Source organism: Juglans microcarpa x Juglans regia, chromosome 1D (assembly GCF_004785595.1).
Source record: "Juglans microcarpa x Juglans regia isolate MS1-56 chromosome 1D, Jm3101_v1.0, whole genome shotgun sequence".
In the NCBI taxonomy this organism is placed as follows: domain Eukaryota; kingdom Viridiplantae; phylum Streptophyta; class Magnoliopsida; order Fagales; family Juglandaceae; genus Juglans; species Juglans microcarpa x Juglans regia.
The window spans coordinates 6,107,932-6,120,215 of record NC_054594.1 but is presented as its reverse complement, the minus strand read 5'-3'; positions in this window follow the sequence as shown (position 1 = coordinate 6,120,215).

Below are 12,284 nucleotides of genomic sequence, written 5' to 3'. Positions count from 1 at the left end.
ATATATTTGGGATGTGGAACGCATGAGGATGCACCTGCCAAAAACACCTCGTTGGTTGTGCAATCGGTGTGGATGACGTTATGTGAGAGATGGAAAAGCGAGGCATTTAAGGTAATTGGTGTATGGTATTTCCATGGTGAACTATGTCTCAGAATTTGAAATACATAGGTTCAAACTGAAGTATTCATTTTCTATATAATTGCATTGTTGGGTTTGAATGTAATATTAATGTTACAGGAAAAGTCCAATCAAAACAAGGCTAATTGGGAGAAACAACTGGTCAATTACATAGCAGGGAGCAAGTCGTTTGTATGGCTATTAGAGGAGATGGTAAGCTTTTTGTGTTTATCTTTCAATGGACAACATACATTAGACATATAACTTAGTATCTAAATGTTTGTAATAATTAACATTGGGTATGAAGCGTACTAGTGGTTTAAACTTGGCTAGCTTCTACAAAGAAGTTAGATGGTCAAAGAAGAAAGCAAGCTTTGTCACACCCATTATAGAACAAAATTATGTGGGTACACTCTTAACTTATCTTCATTGGACATGGGGGAGACCCTTTATCTAGATAAGACTATATATATTGTTTGTATGCCACATTTAACTGTATTTCTTGCTTCGGAATGATATGATTGAAAAGCTGGATGAGCTTGAGCCTAAGGAGCACACAGACGAAGTGGCGAAAACCATATTTAGAGAGTTGTTGGGACACAGATCAGGTTATGCCAGAGGGCTGAGTGATTTTGTTATACCTGAGCCAACACCATCCAAAATGTCAGCACAAGTTGAACATCTAATGCACGAAAATGATAGGTACAAAAGTCTGGCAACCCAGTACAAGGGCGAGTTGGATGAGCTGAAAAGGAATGTACTTCAATTAATGGTTTGGCAACAAGAGTGCGACCAGATGATGCATAAGACAAATGAAACAACATCTCAAAGGGAGTCTCCAGACTCTCTGAGGGATGCTTAGGTGGTTGAGCTTGAGACTGGTTCTTTGGTTTTTTGTTATAATGCCTAGCAGGTAATCACTAATAGTACACTTGCTGACAGTCACATCTTTTGAATGAATATTGGTGGCTTTTGAGGATGCCTCTTCTTCCATAGTTTTGACTATTATAAGACTGGATGTTTCTGAAGATTGGTTCATGGGTTCAGTCGAAAGGATAATCATCAAGATTGACCTTTGTAAGTATGGCAACCTATTTGGTTAATTGATCATATCTCAATTAATACCATCATTGATGCGACTTGATATATTTCTTGTGTGAGTAAGAGTTGAAAATACATTAAAACTCAAATGTTGAAATGGATGTTAATGTATTGATGGACAGAAGAATGGCTCTTTATCAACTTATGGCATGTTGAGTCATGTGGGTGTAGAAGCACAAGACTTGTTCATTGTAAGTATTCCTCCACTCCACTCCACTCCATTCATCAGTAACTAACATAAATGTATATGTAAATTCACAATGCAAGAGATTGATGTTAAGTTGCACAGCCTAAGTTGAATGTTAAAATTCTCATTTTTTGGAAGATGACAAGGTAGTGTACTGCTACTTCCCTTGGAAATTGTTTCTATGCCGGCCATTCATTTTAAAGTATAATGGTCTTACAAAACATTGAATAATTGTAATGGTACTTTTATTTAATTTGCAAGTAAACACTCTTAATACTAAAGGTCAGTCATCCAAAAGGTAAAAGCCCAGCTCTCAAAAGTATCAATCTACCTTCTTCACTCCACACCAGGTTTTACATGATGGACATGATGAATTATATATAGCTGTGTTGTAGAGATTAATGTGACTAGTAGCTAGAAGCTATGTTTCTCCAAAGTGATACCAGCCTTGTGTGGCAATATATGTAATTATTTATGGTGGATGGCAGACCATTAATTACGTAAATAGGCTGCATCCTTGCATACTCTGATGTGAATGCTTAATTAATAGATATTATTAAATATATATATATATATATAAGGTGCACCATTTATATATCCTGGATTGTTTTTTTTTTCTATTACTTTATTTAAATTCAAGTATTTTTTCTTTGTAAATATATATCGTTGCAAGAGGGCCCAGAATATTCTTATATACTGAATAATAAAAATAATTACATACAAGACATACAAATATCGTGGAAAGAGGGCCCAAAATAAGCTTGTTATACGCCTGCTGGGATAGATGAAAGGGATAACTCACTTCGAGGGTGAGAACCTCTAGAGAAAGGAAAAGAAATATTTGTTGCATTGATTTTCGATAACTGCATTCCTCACTCACGGGAAGCTATATGCTCCCAGACTTGTAACAAATTGTAACTGACTGGAATAGTAAAGTTAACGCTACCATGACAAGTAGGAAATCAAATAACAAACCCTTTAAGAGGGCTTAAAAGAGACTATGGGCCAAGCCCTTACACACACAGACCATGTCGGCCCAAACTTCTTATTTAATATAACCATAACTGCCCATGGCCTACGAGCCCAGAACACCAACGAGAACCCTAAATTCCCCTTAGGCTCTTCCTCGACACTCATCTTCACTGTCGCCGCTTCCTTGTTGTCCTTATGCTGTCGTTGGTTCCCTGGACACCACCTCCAGCCGTCCGCTTGTTACAGTGCCCTCCCCTTAGAACACCTTGCCCGCAAGGTGGGGAAACGCCGCCTTCAGCTTATAGAAGCTCTCCCAAGTAGCGTCTTCGTCTCTTTGCCCCTGCCATTTCACTAATAGTTCCACGACAGGTCGATTGTTTAGCGGTCGGATTCGACGAGCTAATACCTCTGTTGGTTCTGGTTGCAGGATCCCTTGTTGGTTCACTGGTGGTAGCATAGTTGCGATTTCAATTTGCTCTCCCAAGCTTTTCTTCAGTTGCGAAATGTGAAATACCAGATGTATTTGGGATGTCTCCAGTAGCTTTAATTTGTATGCGACTTCCTCAACTTTGGCTTCCACTGAAAAGGACCATAAAAACGAGGTGATAGTTTCAAATCCCTGTGCTGAGACACAGAGACTTGTCGGTAAGGTTGTAATCTTAAATAAACCGAATCTCCAACGGTAAAGTTCTTTTCTTTCCTCATCAAATTAGCATATTTCACAATTCTCTCTTGAGCTCTACTGAGATTGTATCGATGCAACTGCATGATGAGTGTTCTGTCTTTGAGTTCTGCTTCCACTTCTGCTGCTTTAATGGTTCCTAGAATGTAGGAGGTTAGTTTTGGATGTTTGTAACCGTACAAAGCTTCAAAAGGTGTGAGCTTTGTAGACGTGTGTTGAGTGGTGTTGTACCACCACTCAGCCAAAGGCACCCATTTCACCCAATCCTTCTGGCGGTCTCCCACAAAGGACCGTAGATAGGTTTCCAGCCTCTAACTGCCCATCTATCTGTGGGTGATAAGTTGTGCTAAACTCCAGTTTGACCCCCTGAGCCTTGAACAATTCTTTCCAAACAACATTGGTGAAGGTACTGTCCCGATCCAACACAATTGATTGTGGTAAGCCACGCAATTTCAATACATGTTTCACAAACAATTGGGCAACTGACTTAGTTGTATATAGGTGTCCCCGAGGCACAAAATGACTGTATTTAGTTAAACGATCCACAACCACCCATAGTGTACTGAAACCACTAGAATTTGGTAATCCCTCAATGAAATCTATGGTTATATGAGTGCATGGTTGAGAGGGAATAAGAAGAGGTTGTAACAGACCATTAGGGAAGGAATGATATGTTTTCTATTGTTGACAAATCTGACAGTTCCTGATAAAATTCCTGACTTCAGATTTCATGTTGTGCCAATAAAATTCTCTAGTCACTCTATGAATGGTTTTATCCATTCCAGAATGGCCCCCCCATGGGCTGGCATGCAAGAACTCTAAAAGCTTTTTCTTTAATTCTGAGTTGCTGGCAATGTAAACCCTGTCTTTATAGTACAACACACCTTCCCTCACCGAATAGTGACTGGGTGCTTAACTATTCTGACACAGTAATAATAACTCTAGTGCCTTGGGTCTCTCTTATTCCCCTCCTTAATGTCCTCTAGCCACTCTAAGCTAGGTACCGACAGCAAAGCTATAGAGACTTCTTCCTCTTACATTTGTTGAGAAAGGGCATCTGCTACCCTGTTCTTAGCCGCCTTTTCAAACTCCACCACAAAGTCATACCCCATCATCTTGCTCATCCACTTCTGCTGCATTGAAGTACCAATCTTTTGATCTATGTATTTCAAACTATGGTGATCAGTTTTTATCACAAAAGACCTACCTAAAAGGTAAGGCCTCCACTTTTGAATAGCTGTGACCAGAGCATATAGCTTATTCTCGTAGGTGGACAATAAAAAAGCCCTGCCCTTTAATGCCTAACTGTAAAATGAGATTGGTTGACCCTGCTGCATAAGAACAGCACCTATCCCCTTTCCCAAAGCATCGCACTCGATTACAAAGGTCTTGGCAAAATTAGGAAGGGCCAATACTGGTGGATTACTTACTGCCTATTTAAGCTTTGAAAAAGCTTCATCTGCTATCTCCCCCCATTTGAATTTTTTTTTTTTTTAACAGTGCTGTAAGTGAAGAAGCTAGGGCCCTATAATTCTTTATGAACCTTCGATAATACCCTGTCAACCCGAGAAAGCGCCTCAAAGACTTTATAGACTTGGATTAAGGCCATTCCACCATGGCCTTTAATTTTTCAAGATTTCTCCTTACCCCTTCCCCGAAATTAAGTTACCCAAGTATGCCACCTCAGAACATGCAAAACAGCATTTCGATTCTTTAGCAAATAACTAATGTTTCCTTAGTGTTTCTAGGGTCACTTGTAGGTGTTGCAAATGCTCCTCCTCATCCTTACTATAGATTAGGATGTCATCGAAAAATACCAGCACAAACCTTCTTAGAAAGGGTCTAAAAATTTCATTCATCAGATTCTGAAAAGTAGATGGGGCATTAGTCAACCCAAATGGCATGACTAAAAATTCATAATGACCCTCATGGGTCCTAAATGCTATTTTGTGCACGTCGTCAGGTTTAACCTTGATTCGATGATAATCGGACCTCAAATCCAGTTTAGAAAATACTTTAGACCCGCTTAATTCATTCAATAACTCTTCTACCACGGGTATAGGAAACTTATCTTTCACTGTAACTTGGTTGAAGGCCCTATAGTCCACGCACATCCGCCATGTGCCATCGGCCTTTCTCACCAATAAAACAGGGGAAGAATAAAGACTTTGACTCGAGCGTATTACCCCAGAATTTAAAAGTTCCTTAACAATTCTTTCAATTTCATCTTTTTGGAAAAAAAGGGTACCTGTATGGTCTCACTGACACAAGCTAAGTTCTAGGCAGCAAATTGATGGAGTGATCTTGCTCTTTACACAGCGGCAACCCCATGGGTTCCTTGAATATATCCCCATACTGGTTCAATATTTGTTGCACATTTTTGGACCACCTTTGCCCCTTTTTACACTCTTCTGGCTCATTAATCTCCCGTGCGCTTCTCTATTTCCACCCAATCCACCGCTGTCGCGCCGCCGTGCGCGACACCGCCCCTCCCATCAGCTTCCCCACCGGCCGGCGACCACCTCCCTCCATTCTCAGCTCCTATCGCGCCGCCGTTTGCCCCCACGAGCCCCTCCAAGCCACGGCACATCTTGAGCTCCAACACCGCCGTCGCGCGACCACCGGCCACCATTTCTTCACCACTTCATCCTCGACCTCCTAGTAACCCAATGGACCCAACCCCAGCTCCGATCCGTCACCGGTGAAGCCTATCTATCTCCATTTTCAATTTGGACATCTTTGGCCTAAAACCACCCTTTGCGCCGCCACCCACGGCAAACCACCACCACCATTGGCTTCACCGACCACTCTAGGCCCTACCCTATCAATTTCGGGTCTTAGTTTGTCTCCGTTGAAAAGTAGGTTTTTGAGACCCACGGCCACAGTGTATTTTACACTGTTACGTTGCTGAGTCACCACTTCTTGCACCTCTGGGATCCTTCGAAAATCATATTATAGGCTGTAAGTATTTTTCCAAATAACTATCGTGATTTAAATATATTTTTACACTAACTCATATTATTGTGATCTGGTTGGACATGCCGGACTGAGTCCGAGGAGTTCGGGGGTTGGATGGATTGTGGACGGAGTTGTGTGTTTGGTTGGTATTGTGAAATGTTGGTTGTTGGTATGGTGTTGTTCATGTACATGGCATATTGGGTTTTCGTGTACATGCATTCATGTTCGTGTGTTTCATGAAAACTGGATTTTCGTGTGTTAAAGGATTTTGGGTGCGTGTGTATCACGACCCCAAGCCGAGATGGGGTATTATCTCGGTGGAGCTCCTCTGGTCACTCGGGAGCGGAATATACTGAGTGACGTCCCCTGGGTTATCGCTGGGCGATAACAGGATCGGACGAGATGGTCTCTTGCCGACTCCGTGGCCCCTCTGCTGGCGGGGGCTAGAGGATGCTTGGCCACGTACGCGCTAGGCGCGGAACTGGGCATCGCTTGTTGTGTAGTGGGTGCATGGCCACGAACGCGCTGGGCGCGGAACTGAGCATCGCTACGAAGCCAGGACGTGCGGATGATCCCTAGGGGAGATCATGGTGCATTGGTTAATGGAATAATGGACTGTTTTCTGGAAAAATAGCGTGTGTTGATTAAAAGGATTTTATGTGATTCATTTTCTGGGAAAATGAGGTTTTATTGATTTGGGTCATTTTCTGGGAAAATGACGGAGTATTATTTTTGGGCCAAAATGGGATTTTGGCGTGTGTTGAAAATATATATTTTCAGGGAAAATAGTATATTTGGATCTAAGGCATATTTCATCATATGCATGTATGTTGGTCGCATTAATATATTTTTATCTCGTAGTTGTTTGGTCTATACTTACCTGCGGTACCATTTTGTGGTAATGCAGATTTCGATGCAGATGAAGCTGAGGGTGAGCCTGAGGATTTGACTCCACCCAAGGAGTGATCTGTGATCACTCGTTTTGGTTTGAGACTTGTAAAATATTTATTTTGGATGACTGTATAATTTTTTTAAACTTTTTTACTGATTGTTTAAATTGTATTAACTATTCTGGTACTTAGTTGACTTAATTATCCACTGCGTTGTTTATTGTACACTGTTGCATGTACACACACTTGATACTATCGTTGGGATGTGTGACCCTGTTGTCACCAACCTAGCGTCTTTATTCCCGTGTCTCCTTATATGGGGGTCGGGGGCCCCACAATAATAACACTTTACACATTGGGAACCGAACAAGAGGGCCCCATATGTTGGAAAGCGTTAGACGCTCCCTTCAGTTTGGTTTGAGCACAGGTAGCAATATTTGACACAACCCATAAATTCAATATAAATACGACATAAAATAAGTGGATGAAATAAGTGGATTTAAGTTTAATATAAATGAGTTTCGGGTTAACATGATGACACAAATAATCAAATTGCAAAAACCACCAATCAAATTGTATAACTCGAAATAAGTTCTGTTTTCAAATTATATAAATGTTTAGGTTTATATGCCTTTGTTGTTTTTGTGATATAAAAATATTATTAGTATTTGATTAATTAATATCTCAAAATATTAATTTTTTTTGTTAATATGCAATTTAATTTTTTGAAGATATTATTTTTCTTATATATTGCTGGTTTCAGTATTGTTAATTAGTTGGATATAAACAAATACAAAGGTACGCTGAACCATATATATGAAACAAATTGCGTTCAAGTAAACATAATAAGAGTTTATTATTAAATGGATTATGCAGTTTGTATCGGTTACCCGTTATTTACATGAATCGTGTTAGAATTTTAGGATCTGACCCGTTTAATTTAAAGAAGTGGGTTCGGGTCGACTCATATAGTTAAATACTTCTGACTTGACACAAAATGAACATGATCCACGAACACGAATTGTCACCCATAGGTTTAAGCTATAACCTAGATCTTAGTTCTCCTTGAGAATCCAACGGATTCTTAGGCTGCTAATACTAGAGTCTAAAGCGAATCCATATTTGGATTAGAATCCAATATCAAGTACATATCAAATCACATGATAATACTCCAAAGACCAATGGGCTTAGTAGTTAAGATTGGGGATTTCTAAACCTCCATGTATGGGTCCATTTTTTCTTCTCAAGTTTATCTCCTCTAATGGCTAATGCTAAATTGCTTATGATAAGGATACTTTCGTGGCAAATTATTTGGCCAATGAAATGCCTGTGTATGAATAAGTGCTAATATGCATAAGAAATGTAAATTTATCAGTTAGAGTACTGTCATTAGCTTAATCATATGCCATTATTATCTAAGGTTTAGCTAATCAAACATAAAACCTCTGTGTTCAATTAAGCATAATAATCTAACTTTGAACAAACTTATTAGTGTACAGTAACTTGGGATTCATTTCACAAGACAAATGTTTTCAAGTATTTTCCAATATTTCCTTCAAAAATATCACTCAAATATAAAATAATTTTCAATTTCAAATCTTTAACTTTTTTACCTAATCATTACTGTGGCGCCCCCGACCCCTATGTAAGGAAGCAAGGGAATCGAGACGCCAGGATGATGACAACACGGTCACGCATCCCAACGATAGTGTCAAGTGTGTGTGCATGTAACAGTGTACAAAAAACAACGCAGCAGATAATTAAGTCAACTAAGTACCAGAATTTTAAATACAAATATTCAAAACCAATTATTCTTAAAAAGTTATACAGTCATCCCAAAATATATTACAAAACAAATACATAAATAATTGATAAAGCAAATCTCGATAAACAGGAGTAATCCCAGATTACTCCGCCAACGGAGCCAAGCTTCAGGCTCGTCATCCACATCTACATCAAAATCTGCGATACCATAAAATGGTACTACAGGTAAGTATAAACCAAACAACCACGAGATAAAAACATATTGATGCAACCAACATGCATGCATATGATGAAATATGCATCAAATCCAAAATATCATTTTCTCCAAAAATGGATATTTTCCAACACACGCCAAAATCTCATTTTGGCCCAAAAATAATAACCCGTCATTTTCCCAGAAAATGACCCAAATCAATAAAACCTCATTTTTCCAGAAAATGAATCACATAAAATCGTTTTATTCAACACACGCTATTTTCTCAGAAAATAGCTCATCAATCCATTAACCATATGCACCATGATCTCCCCTAGGGATCATCCGCACGTTCTGCCTTCGTAGCGATGCCCAGTTCCGCGCCCAGCGCGTTCGTGGCCAAGCACCCACTATGCAACGAGCGATGCCCAGTTCAGCGCCTAGCGCGTTCGTGGCCAAGCATCCTCTAGCCCCCGCCATCAGAGGGGCCATGGAGTAGGCACGAGACCATCTCGTCCGATCCTGTTGTCGCCCAGTGACAACCCAGGGGACGTCACTTAGTATATTACACTCCCGAGTGACCAGAGGAGCTCCACCGAGATAATACCCCATCTCAGCTTGGGGTCGTGATACACACGCACCCAAAATCCTTTAACACACGAAAATCCAGTTTTCATGAAACACACGAACATGAATGCATGTACACGAAAACCCAATTTCTTTTACAAACATGATCGTGCGTGCAAATATGCCATGTACATTAACAACACCATAACCAACCACCAACAACTCACAACGCAACCAAATACACAAACAACTCCGTCCACAAATCATCTGACCCCCGAACTCCTCGGACTCAGTCTGGCATGTCCAACCAGATCACAATAATATGTGTTAGTGCAAAAATATATTTAAATCACGATAGTTCTTTGAAAAAATACTTACAGTGCTATATAATGATTTCTGAAGGATCACGGAGGTGCAAAAGATGGCGACACAGCAACATAACAGTGTAAAATACACTGTGGCCGTGGGTCTCAAAAATCTACTTTTGAATGGGGACAAACTAAGTTCCGAAAGTAATAGGGTAGGGCTTAGGGATGTCTGTGAAGTTAGCGGTGGTGGTGGTTGGCCGTGTGTGGCGGCGCAAAGGGTGGTTGAAGAACAAAAATAACCAAATCGAAAATGGGGTTGGTTGTGCTTCACCGGTGACGGATCAGAGCTGGGGTTGGGTGCATTGGGTTGCTATGAGGTCGAGGATGAAGTGGTGAAGAAATGGTGGCCGGTGGTGGCACGACGGCGGCGCTGGAGTGAAAAGAGCGCCACGACTTCAAGCCGTACATGGAGGAGAACGCCGGCGAGATAGGGGCTGAGCTTGGTGGGGGATGATGACCGGCGAGAGGGGAAGCTGTGGTGGTGGGCGGTGAGGGCCACGGCGGTGAGGCAGCGGTGGGCTGGGAGAGGCGACGCGGATGCACGGGGAAGGGGAGAGAGGCTGTCGCGCTCTGGGGGGAAAAAGCAGGGGAAAGAAAAAGAAAATGGGAAGAAAGAAAAGAAAGGGAAAAGAAAAAGAGAAAAAGAAAAGTGAGGGAAAGAAATGAGGTCCAAACCTCACATCTTGGGTCACAAAATGATCCAACGAAAAATAATTTCAAAACAGTAAGTTAAATAAAATAATTTAAACGTAATGATAAAATGAAGATAAAATAATTAAATCCAACAATCAATTAATTTGAAATAAAGAACAATTTAAATGCATCACAATAATAAATATTAAGAAAACATATCAAATTTAATTTCCACAATTTAAAGATCATAAAATAAACCATCTAAAAATATCCGATAATTTTAAAACAAGAGAATAAATTTTGAATTAATAACAATAGCCCTTCAATAAAAATATATTAAAATACGGGGTGTTACAATTACAACTTTTCCAAACTCTCAAACAAAACAAAACAATACTATTTTTCAAAATTAAAAACAAAAATTATATTCAAACAATTTTTTAACTTTACAATATTTTTATTCAATTTTCTCTCTCTTCTTTTCCAAAACCTAACCAAACATATTAATTCAATCCATTTCATAATTATTCAAAGATATACTGAGATATTCTAAGTATCCAAATGAGCCCAAAGCCACCTCATTGTTTATGTTATTTTCTCTTACCAGAAACCCATCACCCATGTTTAGCTACAGTAACTCGTAATGGTTCTACAAACTTTATTTGAACTGTAGCAAAGTCATCATATTATCTTATTCTTATTTAACCCAGCCGAATAGTAAAACAGAACCATTTCCAGCTCACTAAACAGCCCCTTGGCTTGATAAATAATATGACTATACGCCAAGATAACAAATAATACAAATATGTCTAACCAACCTTCACAAACACTTTACTTAATCCATAGGCCTCTTGACAATACATACAAACACATACTCAACCTATAGTCTAGTTAAACTCCACATAGAATGGACAAAACACAAACCCAAGGCTTCACAAACTTAATTTTTGATCGCCTACCACCCTTGAAAGATCAGTCCATAGGAAAGATAAGGAGAGATAAAAGTCATACCAAAATTGAGTGGCTGGTGTGGGGTGGTGTACTGGTGTGGTTGTTTCTGCAGTGGTCAATGGTGACATGAACAGAACAAGCTAGCTGGGCACAATGATAGTAGATCTATGGTGTTAAGGGATATCACATGAACAACAAACTAAGAGAGTAGCATCCAAAAAGAATTCACATGGGTTCTTCGCTAGATTGGCAGCGATGGTTGGCGCAAGAGCTCTTCATGGTGGTTCCTAGGGTGGAGCAATTCAAGGGTGGTGCAAGGCAATCCCATGAATGTCGGTTGGTGATTGGCAGTAAGGCCTATGCAGTGGATGATCCGATGTTGCTCTACTTTTGTGTTATAGTTGTTTCTAGAGATTGCAGTGGCATCCGGTGTCCTTTGGCAGTGAATGTGCATGATAGTGATGTGGCTGACAGTGAAGGGTGACAGCTTTTGGTGATGGCTTACAGTTGGGGAAACATAATGGCTTTAGGTTATGGGAGTGACGCTGTGAATGGTTGGTTTGGTTGGGAGAGTCAGTGGCGATTCTAGCTTGGTTGCCGGTGGTGCGACTGGTTGAGAGAGGTGGAGCTTGGATGTGTGTTGCGACTGCTGGGTTGGATGTGGACGAAGCCCTCAATGTAGCAAACTTTGACTATGTTTTTATTGAGGGATGGCTCTTGGTTTATATAGGTCCATGGCGCGAACTGTTGGGTCTCACAGTGGAGAAATAGAGGTTAGTTGTTTGCTGCTCACGGTGGCTAGTGGTTGAGCTTCATGATGGTGCTTGCAACTGAAACCGTAGATGGACATAAGGAGGGGAAAAAGAGATTGAGACGTAGAGTAGTCAAGAGAGGTTTGCTT